This window comes from Cetorhinus maximus, unplaced genomic scaffold, assembly GCF_964194155.1.
Source record: "Cetorhinus maximus unplaced genomic scaffold, sCetMax3.hap1.1 HAP1_SCAFFOLD_868, whole genome shotgun sequence".
NCBI lineage: Eukaryota > Metazoa > Chordata > Chondrichthyes > Lamniformes > Cetorhinidae > Cetorhinus > Cetorhinus maximus.
In genome coordinates, this window is record NW_027596810.1 from 96,590 (window position 1) to 105,000 (window position 8,411).

Sequence of the window (8,411 nt, forward strand, 5' to 3'; positions counted from 1 at the left end):
AAGCGATGAAGGAATGGCAATAATTTCCAAATCAGTGTGCCGTGTGAACTGGAGGGGAGCTCGGAGGCAGTGATATCAGTTCCCATGCAGTTGCTGCCCTCTCCTTCGGAGTGCTTGGAGTCTCAAGGTTGTTGGTTCAAGTCTCGCTACTGGATTTGAGCATGAAAGTGAAGGCTGACTCTCCAGCCCAGTGCTGAGGGAGGGCTGCACTGTTGGAGGCGCCGTCTTTCAGGTGAGACGTCTAACCGAGGCCCCATTTGCCCGCTCAGGTGCATGTGAAAGATCCCAACACTATTTTGAAGGCAAGCAGGGGAGTTATCCCTGGTGTCCTGGCCAATGTTTATCCTTCTATCAACATCATAAAGACAGATGATCTGGTCATTATCACAGTTTTGTTTGTGGGATCTTGCTGTGTACAAATTCGCTTCTCTTTTTCTACATTACAACAGCGACTGCACTTAGAAAATATTTCATTGGCTCTAAAGCGCTTTGAGACATCCTGCGACCATGAAAGGGACTGGACAAATGTAAATCTTTCTCTGCAAGTCGCAGGTTTGGAAGGTGCTGTCTAAGGAGCCTTGGTGAATTCCTGCAGTGCATCTTGTAGATGGTACACACACTGCTGCTACTGTGCGTCGGTGGTGGAGGGAGTGAATGTTTGTGGATGAGGTGCCAATCAAGCGGGGCTGCTTTGTCCTGGATGGTGTTGAGCTTCTTGAGTGTTGTGGGAGCTGCACTCACCCAGGCAAGTGGAGAGTATTCCATCACACTCCTGACTTGTGCCTTGTAGATGGTGGACAGACTTTGGGGAGTCAGGAGGTGAGTTACTCACTGCAGGATTCCCAGCCTCTGACTTGCTCTTGTAGCCACAGTATTTATATGGCTGGTCCAGTTCAGTTTCTGGTCAATGGTAACCCCCAGGATGTTGATAGTGGGGATTCAGTGATGGTAATGCCATTGAATATCAAGGGGCGATGGTTAGATTCTCTCTTGTTGAAGATGGTCATTGCCTGACACTTGTGTGGTGCCAATGTTACTTCCCACTTGTCAGCTCAAGCCTGGATATTGTCCAGGTCTTGCTGCATTTGGACATGGACTGCTTCAGTATGTGAGGAGTTGCGAACGGTGCTGAACATTGTGCAATCATCAGCGAACATCCCCACTTCTGACCTTATGATGGAAGGAAGGAAGATCAGAGATTCAGAGACCTTATGGTACAAAACATATGAACATATGAATATGGAGCAGGAATAGGCCATTCGGCCCCTTGAACCTGTTCTGCCATTCCATGAGATCATGGCTGATCTGACTGTGGCCTCAACTCCATATTCCGGACTAGCCCCGACAACCTTTGGCTCCCTTGTTAATCACGGATCTCTCTAGCTCAGCTTCAACGTTATTCAATGACCCTCTCTGGAGAAGAGAGTTCCAGAAACTCACAACACTCATGAGAAAAAAAATAAATTCTCCTCATCTGTCTTAAAACTGGAGGCCGGACATTTCTAAACCCCGTCCCCTAGTTCTCTGTCTCCCAGGAGGGGGAACAGCCTTTCAGCATCCAACCTGTCAAGTCCCCTCTGGATCTTAGGGCCAGAATTTTCCGGTTGGCGGGTTTCCTTTCCCTCCCTCCGAGGAATTGACTGGGAACACATCCCCACCGTCACTGTCCACCCTGCAGCCATTTCTCACTCCAACAAGTGTCACTTGGCTATGGAGACGGGACATCCATCGGGAGGAACTTCCACTCCAGCTGTTGGTCAATCTGATTGGCCGGAAGCTCATTAGCCCCTCTAGTGGACAGGACTGGAACTGCAAGCAGGCCCCCAGAGTCCAAATCCCAGGAGTCCAGGGACAGGTAAGTCTTGGGAGTCTCAGGGCGGAGAGGGTAGTGGAATCCTGGGAAGTCTACCAGCACAGATCCTCGGGGAATACCAGTGTCTACCTTCCTGTCATCTCCAGGCCAAGAAACAACCATTTACCATGACTCAATATTTCCTGTCCTTAAGTCAGTTTCTACCTATTGAAAAAGCAGCTGAAGGTGGTTGGGTCCAAGATACTAGCCTGAGAAATCCTGGCAATGATGTTCAGGGCCCCCTACAAGAGAACTCAGGTTTAAAGGTATTGGCTAAAGAAGCAATGGCAACAAGAGGAGAAACGTTCTCACTCAGCGAGTGGTTAGGATCTGGAATGCACTGTCTGAGAGTGTGGGGGAGACAGGGTCAATCGAGTGGTTAGGGTCTGGAATGCACTGTCTGAGAGTGTGGTGGAGACAGGGTCAATCGAATGGTTAGGGTCTGGAATGCACTGTCTGAGAGTGTGGGGGAGACAGGGTCAATCGAGTGGTTGGGTTCTGGAATGCACTGTCTGAGACTGTGGGGGAGACAGGGTCAATCGAGTGGTTAGGATCTGGAATGCACTGTCTGAGAGTGTGGTGGAGACAGGGTCAATCGAGTGGTTAGGATCTGGAATGCACTGTCTGAGAGTGTGGTGGAGACAGGGTCAATTGAGTGGTTAGGATCTGGAATGCACTGTCTGAGAGTGTGGTGGAGACAGGGTCAATCGAGGCGTTTAAAAGGGAATTGGGTTATTATCTTTTAAGGAAGGATATGCAAGGCTATATGCAGAAGGGGGAGGTAGTGGCACTGGGTAAGTTGCTCCTTTGAAGGTCTATCACAGAGATGATGTGCTGAATGGCCTCTCTCTTTACTGTAACTATTCTGTGATCCTGTGGATGATATCGGCCTTTATGCTCGATCTCTCACTCCAACCAGTGGAGAGTTTCTCCCCTGATTCCCAGGTCTTGCTGCATGTTGAACATGGTCACCAGCTTTCCCACCTGGGACATGGAGAATGATTTTACAATCAGCCTGTCGAGTGACAGGAGTGGGGAGGCATGATGAGTGAGTGAAATATTGTCCCGAGTACGATTGAGGGTGGTCCACAGTATAGTTGGGTGTTAGTGTAAGATTGATCTGAAAAGGTTGCCAAGGAGTTTAGGGGAAAGTGAGGCCAGACGGTGACCTAGGCAGGGTTGTAACCCCCTTCCCTGTTCAGATACTCCCTGGGATCCCAGTGTTCTACATTTATATTACACTTCAGACAGCCTTGGCTTACTGCTACCACCCTTATCTCCTGAGTCCCGCTCGAGGATCTCCTCACAGACTCAAGCAGATATTCAACCTCCACCTCAGCGCAGTACTGAGGGAGTGCCACACTGTCAGAGTGGATAGACTCTAATTCGAGACGATGTCCGTTCTGTGGCGGGTGTAGAAGATCCCGCGGCACTTTTCGAAGGAGAGCGAGAGAGAATTCCCGGCGTCCTGGCCAATAGTTCTCTCTCAAATAGCATCATTAAAACAGATTACCTTATCATTAACAAGAACAGAAAACGCTGGAGAAACTCAGCAGGTCCAACAGCCTCTGTAGAGAGAGAAACGGAGTTAATGTTTCGAGTCCATATGACTCTTCTTCAGGGAGAAGCTGCTGAGTTTCTCCAGCATTTTCCGTTTTTGTTTCCGATTTCTGGCACCCATGGTATTTCGCTTTTATCTTCTCAGTGACCTCGTTACGGTCTGTCGGAGCTTACTGAGTGCAAATTGGCTACTGCATTTTCTATATTACAGGAGGCTACACTTCAAAAAAATATTTCACTGGCTGTAAAGTGCTTTTGGGATGTCCTGAGGTCATGAATGGTGCCATAGAAATGTTATCTTGTTATTCGAGCACCCCTTTCCCTCCCCTTCCTTCAACTCCCCCCCCGTCCAACGCCAGCTCCCTTGCAACTCCTGCCATCCCACCCCACAGGCCCCAAAATCCACCGACCCCTATTGTACAACTCAATAGACAGGGCCGAGAAATTTCCTGGAAAGACAGAGAAAAGAGAGTCTGATTTGCACAGTGATTACACTGAGCAACAATCCACATTCATAGACAGGGGGACTCACCAAATGCTGACAAATGGCTGGTGGTCACCAATTAGCAAAAGAATTAAATGTTGCAGCAAATCTGGCAGACACCCTGCTGTGTCTGTGTCACTCTACTAACTCATTAAGGTGGGGCATTAGAGTTGATATAAACAGACAGCCAGGTACATTGGCTGGCGAGATCACAGCACTGAGTGAGTTTGTGCTCGGTAAGAGGCTTGTGTCTGAGGGAGTGCCCATGCCTGTTGGCAGTAGACTATCTAATTGGCTTTAGTGTTGTTGTGAAGAGCTGGGGAAAGGTAGAGGAGTTTAAGCAGTTGAGGAACTGACTGTTTTTGGGTTCAGGAGTTTGCTTGTCCTGTACACAGGTGAGTTTTGCCTTTTTTTTAAAATTCATCCACAGGCTGTGGGTGTCGCTGGCTGGGTCAGCATTTATTGTCCATCCCTTATTGCCCCTTGAGAAGGTGGTGGTGAGCTGCTTTCTTGAGCCGCTATAGGTGGTGTAGGTACACCCACAGTGCTGTTAGGGAGGGAGTTCCAGGATTTTGACCCAGCAACAGTGAAGGAACAGCGATATATTTCCAAGTCAGGATGGTGAGTGACTTGGAGGGGAACTTCCAGGTGGTGGTGTTCCCATCTATCTGCTGCCCTTGTCCTTCTAGATGGTAGAGGTCGTGGGTTTGGAAGGTGCTGTCTAAGGAACCTTGGTGAATTCCTGCAGTGCATCTTGTAGATGGTACACACACTGCTGCTACTGTGTGTCAGTGGTGGAGGGAGTGAATGTTTGTGGATGTGGTATGAACGGGAATCTGACAAGGTCAGAGGTGTGACCCAAGTTACTAACATTTACTGATCAGGGGAGAAGTCTCGAGCTGAGAAACGAGCACTTGTGATGTTAACAGTTGAACAGTTAATGGCCCAGAAATGCCTGGAGTTGGGCAGCTCGTGGTGTGAGATGGAGATTTCACCATCACCTTCCAGACTGTGACACTTTGCTAGAAATGTGATTTGATAGCACAGCCTGAGGGTAATGGGAATCTCCTTAACATTCAAAACCTAGAGACTGAGGAAGAAAACAGGGTGAGCTACAGAGACGGAGACTGAATCAGAGTCAAATGACACAGTGAATAAAGAGAGGGAAAGGCAGGTTGTGTGTGCAGAGTCTGTCACTTTGTGAAAACTGGGGCATATTCCCCACACCGATGATGATATTTTTGATGATCCGATTTATTTTATTGCTTTCCTTGCTCCGGGTACAATGTGTCCTCTGGCTGGAGTTTAGCTGAAAGGGTTTTGAATGTGTTCAGTTAGTTACAGAACCAGGAAATCACTGAAGGGCAAAATCCAGAACAAGGGCATTTAAGACGTGTGGGACTCTGATCCCTGCCATGGGTCCAGTGAGATCTCTGGTGAGCTGAGTTTATCCATCGAGGCACGGGGACCACCCAGAGCAGCAACGATCCCATCGTCAATATGTTGTTCAGGCTGAGCCTGTTGAATGGAGTCGGTGGCCCACAGCTCCTGATCTCCAGGCCTTCATTCCCATGGCTGGGGAGGGGGAGCACCGGATTAGTCGGCACCGGATTATCCAGCACCGGATTGGCCGGCACCAGATTAACCAGAACCGGATTGGCCGGTACCGGATTAGCCTGAACCGGATTGGCCGGTACCTGATTGGCCGGCACCGGATTGGCCGGCACTGGATTGGCCCGCACCGGATTAGCCGGCACCGGATTGGCCGGCACCGGATTAGCCGGCACCGGATTGGTCGGCACCAGGAACTGTCTGACACTCCAGTTTAAAGCTCAGGTTCAGGAGGTTCCCATTGTCGGACAGGAATAGTTACCCAGGGAAAGGTGCAAGAATTAAACCCACTTTCAGCTCCTGGGAAACTATAGAACTGACCCCCCCTCAACCTGACCCCCCCGCCTACAACCTGAACCCCCCCCACTCAACCTGACCCCCCCTCAACCTGAACCCCCCCCACTCAACCTGACCCCCCCCACTCAACCTGACCCCCCCGCCTACAACCTGAACCCCCCCCACTCAACCTGACCCCCCCTCAACCTGATCCCCCCCCACTCAACCTGACCCCCCCTCAACCTGATCCCCCCCCACTCAACCTGACCCCCCCGCCTACAACCTGAACCCCCCCCACTCAACCTGACCCCCACTCAACCTGAACCCCCCCCACTCAACCTGACCCCCCCGCCTACAACCTGAACCCCCCCACTCAACCTGAACCCCCCCCACTCAACCTGACCCCCCCTCAACCTGAACCCCCCCCACTCAACCTGACCCCCCCTCAACCTGATCCCCCCGCCTACAACCTGAACCCCCCCCACTCAACCTGAACCCCCCCCACTCAACCTGACCCCCCCTCAACCTGAACCCCCCCCACTCAACCTGACCCCCCCTCAACCTGATCCCCCCGCCTACAACCTGAACCCCCCCCACTCAACCTGAACCCCCCCCACTCAACCTGACCCCCCCTCAACCTGAACCCCCCCCACTCAACCTGACCCCCCCTCAACCTGATCCCCCCGCCTACAACCTGAACCCCCCCCCACTCAACCTGAACCCCCCCCACTCAACCTGACCCCCCCTCAACCTGAACCCCCCCCACTCAACCTGACCCCCCCTCAACCTGATCCCCCCCCACTCAACCTGAACCCCCCCCACTCAACCTGACCCCCCCTCAACCTGAACCCCCCCCACTCAACCTGAACCCCCCCCACTCAACCTGACCCCCCCTCAACCTGAACCCCCCCACTCAACCGACTCAACCAGACCCCCCTCAACCTGAACCCCCCCCCACTCAACCTGACCCCCCCTCAACCTGAACCCCCCCCACTCAACCTGACCCCCCCTCAACCTGAACCCCCCCCACTCAACCTGATCCCCCCGCCTACAACCTGACCCCCCCTCACTCAACCTGAACCCCCCCCACTCAACCTGAACCCCCCTCAACCTGAACCCCCCCCACTCAACCTGACCCCCCCTCAACCTGAACCCCCCCCACTCAACCTGACCCCCCCTCAACCTGATCCCCCCGCCTACAACCTGAACCCCCCCCACTCAACCTGAACCCCCCCCACTCAACCTGACCCCCCCTCAACCTGATCCCCCCGCCTACAACCTGAACCCCCCCCACTCAACCTGACCCCCCCTCAACCTGACCCCCCCCCACAACCTGAACCCTCCCCTCCAACTGAACCCCCCCCTCAACCTGACCCACCCTCACTCAACCTGACCCCCCCCGACCACACACCTGACCCCCCCACTAACTACACACCCGACACCCCCCCCGACTACACACCCGACCCCCCCCCCCCCGACTACACACCCGACCCCCCCCCCCCCGACTACACACCCAAACCCCACCGCCCGACTACCCTCCCCACCCCCACACAGGGCTCCCCCCCAACTACCCTCCCTCAACCTGACCACGTCCCACCCCCCCCAACTCCCCTCCATCCCCTCCGAACAACGCTCTTCCCCCAACAACACTCACCTACCACCCCCCACTGACCATATCCCCACTGACCACCCCCCCACTGACCACCTCACCCACTGACCACCCCCACACTGACCACCCCCCACTGACCACCCCCCACTGACCATATCCCCACTGACCACCCCCCCACTGACCACCTCACCCACTGACCACCCCCCCACTGACCACCTCACCCACTGACCACCCCCACACTGACCACCCCCACACTGACCACCCCCCCACTGACCACCTCACCCACTGACCACCCCCACACTGACCACCCCCCACTGACCACCCCCCACTGACCATATCCCCACTGACCACCCCCCACTGACCATATCACCACTGACCACCCCCCCACTGACCATATCCCCACTGACCACCCCCCACTGACCACCTCACCCACTGACCACCCCCACACTGACCACCCCCCACTGACCATATCACCACTGACCAACCCCCACAGACCATATCACCACTCACCACTCCCCACTGACCATATCCCCACTGACCAACCCCCACAGACCATATCACCACTCACCACTCCCCACTGACCATATCCCCACTGACCACCCCCCACTGACCATATCCCCACTGACCAACCCCCACAGACCATATCACCACTCACCACCCCCCACTGACCATATCACCACTGACCATATCCCCACTGACCATATCCCCACTGACCACCCCCCCACTGACCATATCCCCACTGACCACCCCCCACTGACCACCCCCCACTGACCACCCCCCACTGACCACCCCCCACTGACCATATCACCACTGACCATATCCCCACTGACCACCCCCCACTGACCATATCCCCACTGACCATATCCCCACTGACCATATCCCCACTGACCATATCCCCACTGACCATATCCCCACTGACCATATCCCCACTGACCACCCCCCCACTGACCATATCCCCACTGACCACCCCCCACTGACCATATCCCCACTGACCATATCCCCACTGACCATATCCCCAC

The 8,411-nt window shown here is 54.0% G+C and overlaps 1 protein-coding gene across 1 annotated transcript in view; it reads left to right on the top strand.

Annotated features, from left to right (window-relative positions):
* Window positions 1-4,265: 4,265 nt before the first annotated feature.
* Window positions 4,266-8,411, top strand: part of LOC144674957 (heme-binding protein 2-like) — a 26,487-nt gene continuing 22,341 nt past the window's right edge. Inside the window, exon 1 of the mRNA XM_078536048.1 lies at window positions 4,266-4,291. The gene's annotated coding sequence lies outside the window, so the exon portion shown is untranslated. The remainder of the gene's footprint in view (window positions 4,292-8,411) is intronic.